The sequence below is a fragment of the Cygnus olor genome, chromosome 9 (assembly GCF_009769625.2).
Source record: "Cygnus olor isolate bCygOlo1 chromosome 9, bCygOlo1.pri.v2, whole genome shotgun sequence".
Classification (NCBI taxonomy): domain Eukaryota; kingdom Metazoa; phylum Chordata; class Aves; order Anseriformes; family Anatidae; genus Cygnus; species Cygnus olor.
In genome coordinates, this window is record NC_049177.1 from 19,486,332 (window position 1) to 19,500,031 (window position 13,700).

Below are 13,700 nucleotides of genomic sequence, written 5' to 3' on the forward strand. Positions count from 1 at the left end.
CGGAGCTTTGTTCCTCGGTAAGCTGAATCCACTTGGTGTAGGCTTTGCAGATCCAGACCATGGTCTGACACCACGTCACCCCTCAGCACCAGGACTGGCCTCTGGGGGCAAAAGCTGGGGACTCTGCGGAGTCAGCTTCACCTGGCGGTTTGCTTCGAGAAAGTGGGGTTTGTTGCATTAGGACTAAGGGACACCAAACAACAGGGGCATCTTTGGTTTTGTCTAAGTTCTCCCCATATATTATGTGCAAGAAACAGGAGAAAAGCATCTGGCTGTGCAAAGCGAGGTAGCCTCATGTTGGGTAGGACAGCTCTGCAGGCTGATCTGCAGCAAGCACTGTCACAGCCTTCAGCTTGGTGACATGGGCCAGCGTGTATCTTTTCCTCTGTGTTTGTAGAGCTCCTAGCACAGTGCAGTATGCTTTCAGAAACCACCACAGCACAAGAAATGGGTAAAATAGTATTTTGCTTCCTTCTTCTCCTGGAGAGTTTGGTCTGTTTTTATAAGGTGAGGCACATAGATACATTTTCAGCTCTCTCTGTAACACTGCTGCTAGATTAGTACATAGCAAAAGGTTCATAACTTGGTCTTTTTCCCCCATTTCAGGTATTTGTTTACAGACATCAAATCTGTCACTGAAGATTAGCAGGCTGCAACCAAATGACTTTATGATTACCATTGGAGCTCAGTTGTTCTGGGGGTAAAAGGTGGGTGTTGCACTATTGTATTTGCTTTTGGATAACCTTTAAATAAATGAGTAGTTGTAGAGAGCAGATTTGTTTCACAGGAGTTTCAAGAACAGCATGTTACAAGTTGCTCAGGTATTTGATGTATGGGAAAAATGGGACGCCTTGCAATGCTGTGGGTGGCAGGAGCAGGAGATGCCCTGGTGTCCTGGCCTGTAAAAGGGGAAGTGCTGCCCTGGAGCTGGGAAGCATTCCCTTGGCAGCAAGGGGTGGGGGGAGCTGGTGCTCATCTGATTTTATTGGTTCTTTTGGATGGGCACCATCAGTCTCTTTGTCAACCTTCCCTAGAGGGTGACAAATGGCCACAGGGAAGGTTGTTGCCATAACTTTGTCATGAGGTACCCTGTTGTGAGTCTTCGTCGTAAAACTATATGGCCACTTCGTCACAGGGCTCTTTGGCAGTGCTCTTCTGCACTCCTTTGCAAGCTGGTGGCAGGGAAATTGTGAAGCTGTATGCAGGAGGTGAACAGCAAAGACTTGTTTGCTGTTTTCCCTAATGCAGGAACTAGAGAGCATCAAATGCAGTTGATGCTATCCATGTGGTTAAAATGTGGAACTCCTTGTACAGGGCTCTTTGACACTAACACTTCATGCATGACCCCTAAAAAGTGCTCATGTTGCAGGCTTCTGGAAGGGAGGAAGATCTGTTGAGGCAAACAAGCTTTCCCCGTACTTTTGTTTTCTCCTGGACTGTGGTAAGACACTGGGTTCTGAGCTGGAATGACCTTTGGTCTGACATGGTATGATAATTGTTGTGTTGGGATGCATTGTAATGGCCCAAAACATAACATTTTGGGAAAAAAAAATGTTTTTGCTTGGTATGATTGACACAGACTTGGAAATCATGTGAGGGCTTTGCAGCGGCATAGCCATGCGCAGTGCAGTTCTTTCAGTCACAAAAAGGAGGTGATGTCTGCCAGCAGGCAGGGAAATACAACATGAAACCAACACCATCACTTAGATCACCAGCTGACCTTTTAAATAAGCAGAGGACAAAATATAACTGCTTTTTATCTCCCCAGAACAACAACAAAAGCTCTAAGCGAAGTACCCTCCTTTGTATCAATACAATTTTAATTAGTAGTTGTAGCAAAAGCTTTATGTTGGAAATGAGAAGAGGGTTTCTATCCACCAGACCAGTGAGCACAAACAGGGACAAGATGCTCAGGGGTGCAGGGGGAATGATGTGATGTGGAGACTTGTGAGAGCAGGGGAAAGGATTTGCGTTCATGCACCAGCCATGAAAAACCTGAAAATCCGCTCCCACCATAAAAATATTCCAAAGCATATTTTAAGAGTTACTATATTAGATAACTAGAATTGAAGGAGAAGTTCTTTTTACATGGAAAAGCAAAGGTAGGATTTGGAATTTGATGTTGGGAATTGTTAAGGAAAATGCCACCCAGACATGGCTGCTTTGTCAGCAACATCTACACATCTATTTTGTTTTTGGGAGGGCCTGCAGAGATGCTTACGATACCATTATATATTATGGAGCTATTGTTGCAGACAGAATGTGAGAGGGGGAAATGTTTGGCAGGAGGCACAGAAATAAAAATAAAAAAATAAAGAAGAATTAAAACCATCGGGACAGCCAAGCTGAATAATACCAGCTGAGGACCTGACTCATTTTGTGATGTCTGTGGCACATCAGATGCATGCACAAGTATTGTGCTTTCAGCCCTGTGGGAGTAGCTGAAAGAAAGAAAAAAGACATTTCTAGAACAATACTGGCATAAGGCATGTATTTTAATACTAACCCCCCTGATGTGTTAAGGTTTTAGATTAATTGTGTGGGCGTTTGGTGTTTGAAGGAGAAAGGAGAGAGACTGCAATGAATCACCTCTTCTTCCCCTCCTGGCATTTACACCTTGGGCAAGGCTCAAGGTACATCAAAGCCTTTTCTTGCTGAGCCACAGAGACACACATTAACCTTTTACTGTCTTTTAACGTCACACAGGACCATTTTGCTTCACTTGGTGTAACCCAGTCCTGCAAATGCTGCCCGGCAGTGGGTGCCCTGACTGCCCGACCCTCTCTGCTCCTACAGGATGCCCAAGATGTCCCTCTTCCCCTCTCCACCCCCTTCCTGTTGATTCTGATGTTCTTTTTCTCCAGTCTTTTGGGGTTTCTGTCCTGTGCAAGGGTAAAAGAGCAGCCCACTTTACTGCCGACTGTGCAAGAGTTAAGCTTGCACTGTCTGCATTTCTCTGTTGGGTGGTGGGACACAGGTGCATGTTTTTTTTATTATTTTTTATTTATTTTTTTATTTTTCCAAGTGATGTCTCCTTGGAGGTGTAATCTGGAGCTGAAATTCTGGGCAAGAAGAAAGTCAAGGGAAGGTTTCCATTAAGTCTAATAAGGCTAAAGCCTTAGCTGGTGAGGCAAACACATAGATGATGTATTCCATTTCTACTCTACATGATTAATATGGGGAACCAAATATCTGTATCAAATTCAGCGTCTGTTGCAGTTATGCCAAGTTTCAGGGCTCAGACAGCTGGCAACCAGTAAGGAATTTCTTTGGAAACACAAACCCTTTGCAAACAGCCCTAATTCTTTTACTACCTTTTTCCTTTTCTTAGCTATTTTTACCCCTCCTTTTCATTCCTATTATGTTTGCATTGGATTTTTCACAGTCATTTTGAGACACTTTGATTTGTACCGCAGAGAAGACAAAGCCTGGGTCGGCTGAGCCAGCTGGTCCTGCCGAGGAGCTGCCGGGGCTCCCGCTGCACCTCGCTGCCTGTGCTCTTCAAAGGGAAGCTCTGATGCAACATTTCTGTGGCCAGAAAGCAGAACGAGTCCCATGGGAACAGCTTCGTTTCCTTTGATGTTTGGTGGATTTGGCTGTGCAGCATCACTTGATTCACCAGCCTGGCAGAGAGCCGGGCTGCCTGCAAAGCAGGTCAAGGCTGTCAGAATTTCTCTGTGGAACAAACCCATTTTTGGATGCTGTTTCATAACAGCAGCCGAGCATTTCCCTGGGCCCGCAGAGAGGCTGGGCAAGGGGGTGAAACCCTGGCTCAGCACTTTCTGGTCCCCGGTCCCGTCGTGGCTCCTGCACACACCGCAGCCAAGTCCGAATCCTTGCTGCGGTGGCAGGAGTGGAAAAACACCCACACTGCGCTCTCTCTTGCTGCTGGAATAACTTAGTTTGGCTGCGCATAGTGTCCAGACATTCTGCCCGTGGTATGCGTAGATAGATGTACATTCATATATTTATATGCATATACATGTAGATCTTATTTTGGAAGCCTGAATAATAGTTCTGTATGGAAAATCTCTGAACCCATGCCAGGCTTTTACATCTTTAAAACGCCCTGATATTTTCTAAATCTGCCTTGGCTGCGCGCTCCCACCTCTCCAAACAACTCTGGTGATGAAAACTGATCAAACGCCGAGCTGCAGATTCTGCTGAGCTTAGGTGGAAAGCAGTTGTGCTTGCTTAATTCTGTGGAATGGATCATTGCCATAGGGCTTGTTTGGGCTGAAGTAACCCAGATATGCAACATCGGTTGTCAGAAGAGGGGATTTAGGGCTCGTGTGAATGTTGCATTAACAGCAGCGCTCGGCGCTCAGCAGGGATGGATACGGTGGTGTCTGGGTCCGTAGGAGCTTGGCCAGCTCATGGAGAGGCTGCTGTCTGTAGGGTGAGGCTGCTGAAGGGGCAGCCTTGGTGCCCCAACTGAGCTCAGGTGTCCCCCGTCACCGGCTGCCCAGGTGTAATTCTGCAGTGACAGCTCTTGTTCCCGCTCCCCTCCCCACCAGACGCGGTTAATTGGGCTGAGTTTGAGGCTCCTCTAGGAGCGAAATGTAAGCGTGCCGTACATGGAAAATAATCGTAAAAAGGGTTAATTATCTTTAACACTTGGGGGCTGTCGGAGTTGAATGAAAGGAGATAGCAGCTCAGTGTGCCTGCCTGCCTGCGTGGGACGAAGGTGTGGAGGCTGTTCGTTTACAGCTCTTCCCTCCCAGAGAGCTGGTATGAGCCAGTGCTCCCTGACCCTGTTCAGAAATCAGTGAGAATCCTCCTCGGTTTTGATTTTTGTTGTTTTTTCACTTAACCTTTAAACTTTACCTGTTGGGCAAGCTGGGAATCAGCAAACCAAAATGGTTTGGACGTGTCTGAATGAATGCCAAAGCCCTGAACCTCGCTTTGATAGACATTTCGATGGAGCACTGGCTGGTTTTGGTGCTGGGACATTTGCAGCACGAGGTCCCTGCTTGCTGTGCTTGCTGAGACACCCCTGGCTTGCTGCAGCATCCCCGGGCAGCCCCCACTGATGATTTGCATAAGTATTTTTTGCCCTGTCACTTCTGGCTTGCGCGTGTTCTGCTCAGGGTGGCAGGAAGGGGAGAAATAAGCTGTGATCCTGCTGTGTTTTTTTTTTTTTCCTTTCCATTTTGCCTGGCAGTGCTGCTGGCCCTCCCCTTCCAAAGGCGGTTTCTCTGGGGCTCCACCGTGGTGTCCGTGTTTTTTCCCCAAAAGCATCACTGAAATGCCTTCACAGGACTCTCTGTGACCAGGAGGTTGCAGAAACACCTAAACAAGCACCATACCTATAATTAGGAGCAGGGCCTGTGACTGCAGAGCAGCTCTAACCGCCTAGAGCCAGCTGTGAGCAGAATTTAAGTCCTTGGCGATTGGCTTGGCATCGTAATGCTGGATTGAAAGATTTGCCGGGTGGAGGGAGTTAAGCAAGCTGTAGAAATCCGTGACTCGAGCCTTTGTTCTGAGATAGGTAATTCCCTTTGAATTAAGTTCTAGTGCTGGATTGCTGTTTCTGAGAGCTGGGCTTGGTCTGAATTCCTCCAAGCATCCGTGTTGCTGGAGTGGATGTGGAACAAAACCTCAGACTCGCTCTGCGCTGGGTCTCCCTGGGGTGCACGAGCCAGAAGGGACATGGTGGGGGGGTTGGGTCACCGTACCTCAGGGACAGTGAGCACCAGACAGACGACGACTTCTTGCTAAGAAAAATATGCCAATATTTCTAGGCACGTAGCTGTTACGCCAAGTTGCCTTTTGCTGTGCAATGCGCAGAGCTCCTCGTCTCAAGAGACAGAAACGGGAGTGAGGATGGGCAGAGGGGAGCGGGCTGCAAGGAAAGGAGGGCGATGCAGCTCAGTGGGGAGCCCAGGAAAGAGCTGTGGCCAGCACGTGGCTGCAATTGGAAAGGTGTGCTGCTAAAGAGAAATCTGTGCCCTCTTTCCTGGTAATTTATCCAATTTTCACCTGTTTTTAAGCTGTAAGCTTTACTGCATACATTTTCAGGGCAAAGGACTGTGCTTACAGCTTCTGGGCTGTGAAACTCCAAAAACTTCAAGATTAAAAATGTTACTCTGGGGGGAGAAAAAAAAAAAAAGATGAAAGAAAAAAAGGGAGGTGTCAGCAACAACTGTATCTGTGGAATTAAGTGTTTAAATGAAGACCAGCTCATGTTAGCTCACGCAGGGGGAAGCCAAATGAGGAGTGCTACCAGCTTTAATAACTTGCTGAGGTTATGTAACAGAGTTGTGGGTGCAGTCGTTTCTTTGCAGAGAGCGCATTAAAAATCGGTATTTTGGCTTGCACCACAATGCTTCATAATAACAGTGTTAAGCTGCGTGCCAGCAATTCAACGGGCTGCTCCTTTCTTTGGATCACGTATCTGTTATCTCTCCAGACAATGAGTATCTGATACAAAATAAAAGTGATGGATGCCAAGTGAACCAGTGAGTGAGGAGAAGATACTGTGCTTCATTGACTAACCAAATTACTTTGGGGGTATTTAAATGCATCTCTAGCTTTTTATTCTGCATGGGCTATTATAGATGAATTCTGTGATGACTCAGCCTTGGGAAAATTAACCTGTTCTGTGCCTCGTGGGATGCTGGTGATGGCAGGCGTGTGATGCTGTGGCAAGGGACTGTAATGCAGTGTCCAGGATGTAAAGGTGCTGGGTCTGGACACACAGAGAAATTATTTCAACGTTTATCTGCATTTCACTTAGTTTCAGAAAAGGAGCATAGCTGTTGGTATTTACAAACTGTGCTAAAACTGGCTGTTGATTAGAAATACGGGGCTGTGTAGCTTTAGGCAGCAAACAGTGTGCCTACTGTAATGCATTCGCTTGACTTTATCCTCCATTTCACTGCTGGGCTTTCCCTTCCACCATGACAGAAACTGAGGTGGATTGACAAGTTTGCCACAAAAACAGCAAAACAGCTGTTAACTGAAGCGGGGAAAATCCTTCAACAAGTTATCTGGAAATAAATAAATGAAACCCTGGATTGGCTTTGCTGGTGTTTGCACTCATCTTGAATTTGTTCTGAGGGATTGTAACAGATCGGTGTGTTCACAAAGGTGTTCACATAGGCAGGGAATCAGAGGTCGATGGCAGAGAGTGTTTAGGAAGACGTTTTTGGCTTTAAAGCATAAATATGCACACTTGAAACTTTTTCAGTAAGAGGGGCCAAACTAACAAGCTACCATCTATATATCTCGTCCAAATTAACGAACAAAGCCCACGTTTCCAGTATCAGCTACCAAATTCCTTCTGAACAGCTCCAACTGTCATGAAAAATATTCAGACAGATGGTAAGTCAGTTTGGAAAATCTGATGCTGCTTTTGGACAATTCATAGCCAGAAGAGACCTTATTCTATCCGCTCAATCAGCTCGACTTCTACTTCAAGCTTAGAGAAAATAGAAGCCTTCTGGTTACCAGGAAAATGCCGTAATCCACTAGTGTATAAGAATATCTGAAGAAAAATGTATTTTAAAGGAAATGTTTTTATTAGGCTACAAGAAACACAGGCCAGGGCAGCACAGGGGCTCTCCTGGGGCACTCGGGGCAGGGGGGGGGAGGGTGGTTCTGATGGGAGTTTGTGGCTGGATTTTGCTGCAGACAGGCAGTTGTTGTGCAGACACTCAGACCTGGGGTGCTTGCTATCAGCTGGGGTGGATTTATGACCGACCATTCATGATGTTCTGCTAAAACCCATAAACTAGTTGACCTGGAAGTTGCTGTGTCTTTCTCTGCAGCTGTTGAATGAAGATAACAGCAAAATAAAGTTGAACTTAAAGACAGCTGGGATGCTGAGGAGCTGAAAGCTATCAACATAGAGAATTATTTTTGCAGATAAGCATATATAAGCTGGCAAGTAAAGCCTTCACACTGAATATGTGCTGGCAGTGAGGGGTGGTCAAATAATTATTGAAATCCATGGAGTGGGAGAATTTATAGGAAAACAGGAATATTGGTTGGGAGACTACAGGGGGCAATCAGAGTCTTCCCTGCCAGTGGCCATCCCCTGCCACTGGCCGCTGCCACTAGCCCAAAATGCTGCCTGTTGGGCTGTGAAGCGTTAGGCATTCCACTTAATTAACACTTTAAAATTGATCTTGATGGTGTGGGAGCTCCTGGAGAAAATGAAATGAACTCACAACTCATGTTAACAAAGCCACTGTTTGCAAGGGGGTGGAAACCAACAAAGTTGCCCGGGAATTGTCAAAATACCTCCTTGGCATGGGCTGTAGAGCCAGAGGGCAGCGGGCTGAGCATGGAGAGCAGCTGGCTGCGGAGGGTGCTGGCCCCGCATCATCGGCCACTAGATGACATCGGAAGGGGTTTTAATGTGCTAGGAGAAGGAGGACTTCTGTGTGCAGTTACTGCTTGGTGAGCAGCATGAGACAAAAGCCTTTCAGAACTTGAATGTTAAGAAAGAATGGAATAGATTTTCTGTGGACCATGTAGAGTGTCCATCACTGGAGGCGTGTGGGGACATCTGGCTAGAAGTATGGACATAGTGTTGGGTCTGCGTTGGGAAGCAATAATTTCTTGAATTTCTTTCCAATCCTATTTCTGATGATTACTGCTACTCTTGCCAAAGATACCCAGGAAAAGCAAAGCTCCAGATTATTTTTACACAAACAGCTAGTCCCTCTTCTTTCTTGGGGAAATAATGATTTATTAAGTAGTTCTGTGTGTAAAAAAAATTCCATGCAGGCCCATACCAGCTCTAGGAGTAGGGAGTGCAGTGGGTTGGCGTTGCCGGGCAGGCAGGGTTGCGTGCTGCCACGCTGTATCGGGAACATCTTTCACATGGGACCAGGGAACCCTCCTGCCTCCCAGCAGTGTGAACGAGCAGCTTCTTGCTCAAGTCTCAACTTGGGTTCCTGCTCGTGTTTCACAACACGCCGTATCTCAGTGTCATTCGGCAAGGTTCCTGCCCTGCTCGCGTTTCTCAGAGTATGGAATTTGCTGGGCCCACTGGGGTGCTTGATATGTACCATAACCTTCAGGGGCGGTTCAGGATGCTTTTTTTTTTTTATTCATTCACTTATTTATTCATTGAGGGAAATATTTCTCTGGCACCATGTGTCAGTTTAAAACCAGGGCTGGAGCTATTCTGGAAGGAGTTGACAGAGGGTGCCCGGTGCCGTGGCAAGGGAAAGCTTTAGTAGGGTGGGGGAAGGTGCTGCTTCATCCACACCACAGCAACGATCGGCCCAAATCCCCCGGCCCCATAGAGCCCCCATGGCCGTTTATCACCCCTAAGGCAGCGGGGAAGTCAGCTCCCTGTGTGCAAGCTGCTGGCATGGGGCCATGCAGGGACCCTGCGTCGTGCTCAACATATCAGCCGAGTCACTCTCGCCGCGTGCATCACGTGCAGCCCTGGTGAAAAAAATCAGAAATACAGAAAATCCTTGCTGTAACCATGGGAACACGGTTTTGCTTAAGCAGTGTTGGCTTGTGAGGCTTCGGTTCATAACGAGCCAGGCTGATCGGGGCGGGTGCGTGGGGGAGAGAGCGAGAGCGTTCGGCTTCGCTTTCCTCTGCCCCCGCTCTAATCAGATGCAAGAAAATTGTGTAAATGAAAGTCTGTAATTTCCCTTCACCTCCACACCTTTTCTCAGGCGTTCTCTCAGTGGATGTCACTCCTGCATTAAGCACAGCACCGCGGGTCTTGTTTTTGACATCACATTTTTTAGATAGGCACATTGGTGAGATGCTCTGTGCCCTGGGAGACCAAGGCAGCACCAGGAAAGCCCCCAGGAGGCAGGGTCATGGGGGCCTCAGCTTCCCCAGGGCCCTGGGAAGAGCACCAAGAGCAAGGTGCTCACTGCTGCTGTCAGGCAGCTCCCCGTGGCCACCTCCACGGCTGCTAAAGTCATTTTTTGTTGTGTTGGTGGTAGAGTGTGGGCCCTGAATGGCAATTTTGGTGCCTGCCTTCTTGTGTCCTGTACCTCACACAATGGTGACCACAGAGTTGTGTCAGAAATACAGCCACCACAATACTTTCCCACAAATTGGTGAATCTCTCGAAGCTCCAAAGTGAGACCAAATGACAGAGGTGCCATCCAACAGGTTCCCCCAACATGCGTCCTTGGGAGCTTTGGCAGGTCGCAGCTGTAACCACTGTGTGCTCAGTTACACAGAGGACAAAAGGCACCTTATCCCAGGTACTGCCGCTGTTTTCTCCCAGTTTTTCCCAGTTAAAAAGTCACCCTAAGATGGAGATCAGCTGCACGTGGGCTTGTCTGAAGTTTTCGCTCCCCTTCTGCACAACAACCCACTGCAACTCTAGGATTCAAACTGCTTCCAGCATTTTGTCCCTAGTCAAAGGACATGTTTAGGGACATGCTCAATTACAACTGAACCAACACGCTCCGGTGCCACCCCGAGGGGAGGTTTCCCTAAGCCAACTCTCACTGCCCTGGGTTTAGTGGGAGCTGCAGGAGAAATGTTTTTTCCAAAATGTTAACGCAATGAAACTTTCCTCCCCCTCATGCCTTTCACTCCCTTCCTTTTGTGTGAATAGATATTTTTAAATTTTCAGTCATCTACACGCATGACTTAAGGCTGAACCAAAATGACTTGAGCTGGCAGATCCATTCCCAGAGCCAGGAGAACTTTGGGCAACCACCCACCCCGTGCACCGAGACTGGTGCTGTGCTCAGAAGCGAGCATTTGGGGTATCAAATGGCAGAGGATACTGGATCGATGTCTTGCTTTCATCCCCTCCACAACAATTGCTGTTTTCTCCCTATTTTCTCTATTTCAGTTTTTGTCTGTTCTGTATTACTGTTTTCTGCAAACAGTGAAAAAAATCCATCTAAAGCAAGGAGTGTGCACCAGCTATTGCCTGCCCCCTCAGGAGAACCCATTTGGGAGCACTGTAATGTATATCAAGAGAAATTGCTATAGCTATTAAGCAGCGAACGGAGACAAAACCCGAACTTGCCTCCTTGTTTAGCTGCTCAACATGGCAGCGTCGTAACTGCAAAAACAAATGTGTTGGAGTGAAGAGAGGACAGGGTTTAGGAAGGAGGGTGCATTGTTTTCCACACGCTAGGTTGCTCCGTTTGCCATGATGTTCTGTTAGGGTGCCGTGGGCAAGGGGAAGCAGCGTGTTTTCACCAGCGGATGAGCAAGTCAGGCGTGAATCTGCAGCAAACCTCTGTGAGGAGCACGGAGCCACCCCCAAAGCCCACCTCTCCGCCACCGCGCCACGGGGGCAGTTAACTGGCTGAGCCATTACCGCAGTCTGCTGATCCCCTGGCAAAGGCTGAGTCTGGGCAGCATTCCTGGGCACTAAACTTCATCACCTAATCTAGGGTTTGTGAGCCGCTCAGGCAATTCTCCCCAGCTTCTCACTCACACAGCCCTGCCCTCCATAAATAACATTTATGGAGAAAGCCTCATCGTGCTTACTTTGGGGAACATTGTTTTGCTTTTGCAGCTACACCCAGTGTGGGACTGGGACCAAAACCTCCGAGCCACAAACTTCCCATCCTCCGGGACGGTTGAACGTGTGTCCAGCTGGGGGAGCTTGGGCATCCCACCCATCCTCCAGGCCTGTCCCAGTGTGAAGTGGGCAGCCCCAGGGTGTGTGGGTGCTGGGCACGCAGCTCCCTGCCCTTCGTGGGTGCCTGCTGGGGGGCACAGAGTACTGCCCGCTGCTCTCCTCTGCAGTGCTGGCGCTGAGCCCAAGCGGAGCATCCAGAAGGCAATTAGGGACTGAGAAAAACTCAAGGAAGTGCTCCTGTGGGACTTCAGGGTGTGGAGCATTGACCTCCGGGGAGCTGGTGGCATTCAGGTGCTCCAGCTCTGTAAGGAAATAAAGGGAAGGAAATGTGACGCATGGTAATGATACTTCTTTTGCTTTCATCCAAGGATCTTGAGGAGAGTACATGTGTTATTTTTACCTTACTTTTGTTTTTGTGCCTGGCAGTGACAGCAGCAGAGTGCAGTTTAGCTCAGCTCCCCCCACCCTCCATCAGTGGCAGTCTCTGTTCGCACAAGTCTTTCGGGAGCAATGAAAATGTGAGCAAATTGAGCTGAGTGTGAAAGGAAGCTTCCAAGATGTGGTTTAGTTGTTTAGCAAGCTCTTCGCTAGTACCAGTAGTGTCCTCACAGGATAACAAGCTGGACACCTTCAGTGGGTGTGTCTGAACCTCTGGGGGCAAGTAACACTGTAACAACCCCCTGAGAAGGGGATGGAGAGTGCATGAATTCATGTGCCCTGGAGAGCCGTAGCCCTCTCCTCTCCTTCCTTCCCATCTACAAGACAGAGGAGGGAAGAGACAGTGAAAGGCTTGGTTTGCATTCAGAGTGGTTGTCACGCTCCAGGATGGTGCTTTCCAACCTTTGTGAGCAGGCCTGAATCTGCCTGACATCCCTGCTTCGGTGTCCTGCGCCCTGCTGCTCACAGAGAGCGTCGCTGTGACACGTGCTGGATTCTGTGAATGAAAAAATCACTGCACGTATCCTCCGGAGGTGTAGACCCTGAAGGCAGTGGGAGGAACGGCTGGCTGCAGAGCTGGTCCTTGCTCTAGCTGCAGAAGAGCACGTGCAGCGCGAATTATGCAGTCTGAATCTTAATCGAGCCTTGTTTGCATTGTTTTGCCATTCTGGCTCAGCCTCTGGGCTGGATTTTCATCTTGCTTTCAGGGCTGAAATCAGGTGGTGGGCATCCCGTTGCACTGTGTTTTGTGAGCTGGGGCTCTTGCAGCCCATGAGTACTGGTGATGGAGGCAGGTGGTCGTCTGGTGTCTGCAGCGAGGGGACATCCCAAATGGCACACCATGTAGAAAATGGGGCTGGCCCACTTGTGCTTTCCAAGATGGAGCTTTTTCCATCTCTGAGGAGCTGAGGCAGTCATGTTGCTGCTTGTGAAAAAAGCTGTGCTCTTGTGAAATTCAGTGATGTGGCAAGAGATGGCCCCTGCAGCCACAAATCCTGTGAGGAAGGCAGCAAAGCTGGAGCAAAAAGTGAGTTAGTAAAAAAAAAAAAAAAAAAAAAAACACGCAGCTGACATCCTTTTCCTCCGGCAATAATCTGCAGTGTTTTACCCCGTCTTCTTATCCACCTCCGGGATTAAGTTGTTTACAAGGACTCTGAGGACCCATCGTGGCTCCTACAGGCTGTGGTCTCCTGGTGCTGGGCAAAAGCACCTTGCTCAGCTCCCAGCCGTGGCTGCCCAGGAGCTGGGGCAGGCTGGGCGGGGGTCATGCCAGCTCCTTTCTAAACCTCTTTCTACTGCAGTTGGGCACAAAACTGTGTGTCAACATGATGATGCCTTTTCTGTAACATGTCATGAAGACGTAGGCTGATTTTTTTCCCCTTCTCTGGTTTTTAGCAGTAGGAGTTTATCTTATAAAACCAAACCAAGCCTGTTGGGTTCAAGGTGGATTCAGAAGATTCAGTGAGCGGGCTCACATCCTTTTTTTCTGTCTCGCTGAGCGATTTTGGCCAAGTTTCTTGGCCTTCTGCATCTTCATATCTTTGCTTGTAAAACAGAGGCAGAAGGACTGTGCTTAGCTGAGAGGAGCTTTTTTTATTCAGTCTGCAATACACAGAGTGAAGGGCTGTGGAAGGGCAGACAAGGAACAGCCAGCTAAGTTAGAGAGCAAAGCAAAGTAAAAGATACCAGCCTTGGTAACGATATGCAACAATTACTTGGAGTC

General features: G+C 48.2%; 1 long non-coding RNA gene across 1 annotated transcript in view; it reads left to right on the forward strand.

The window, feature by feature from the left end:
• Positions 1 to 301: 301 nt before the first annotated feature.
• The window catches only part of LOC121074991, a 119,047-nt gene continuing 105,648 nt past the window's right edge, over positions 302 to 13,700 (forward strand). The window contains exons 1-2 of the long non-coding RNA XR_005822672.1: positions 302 to 707; positions 1,370 to 1,441. This is a non-coding gene — a long non-coding RNA (uncharacterized LOC121074991). The remainder of the gene's footprint in view (positions 708 to 1,369; positions 1,442 to 13,700) is intronic.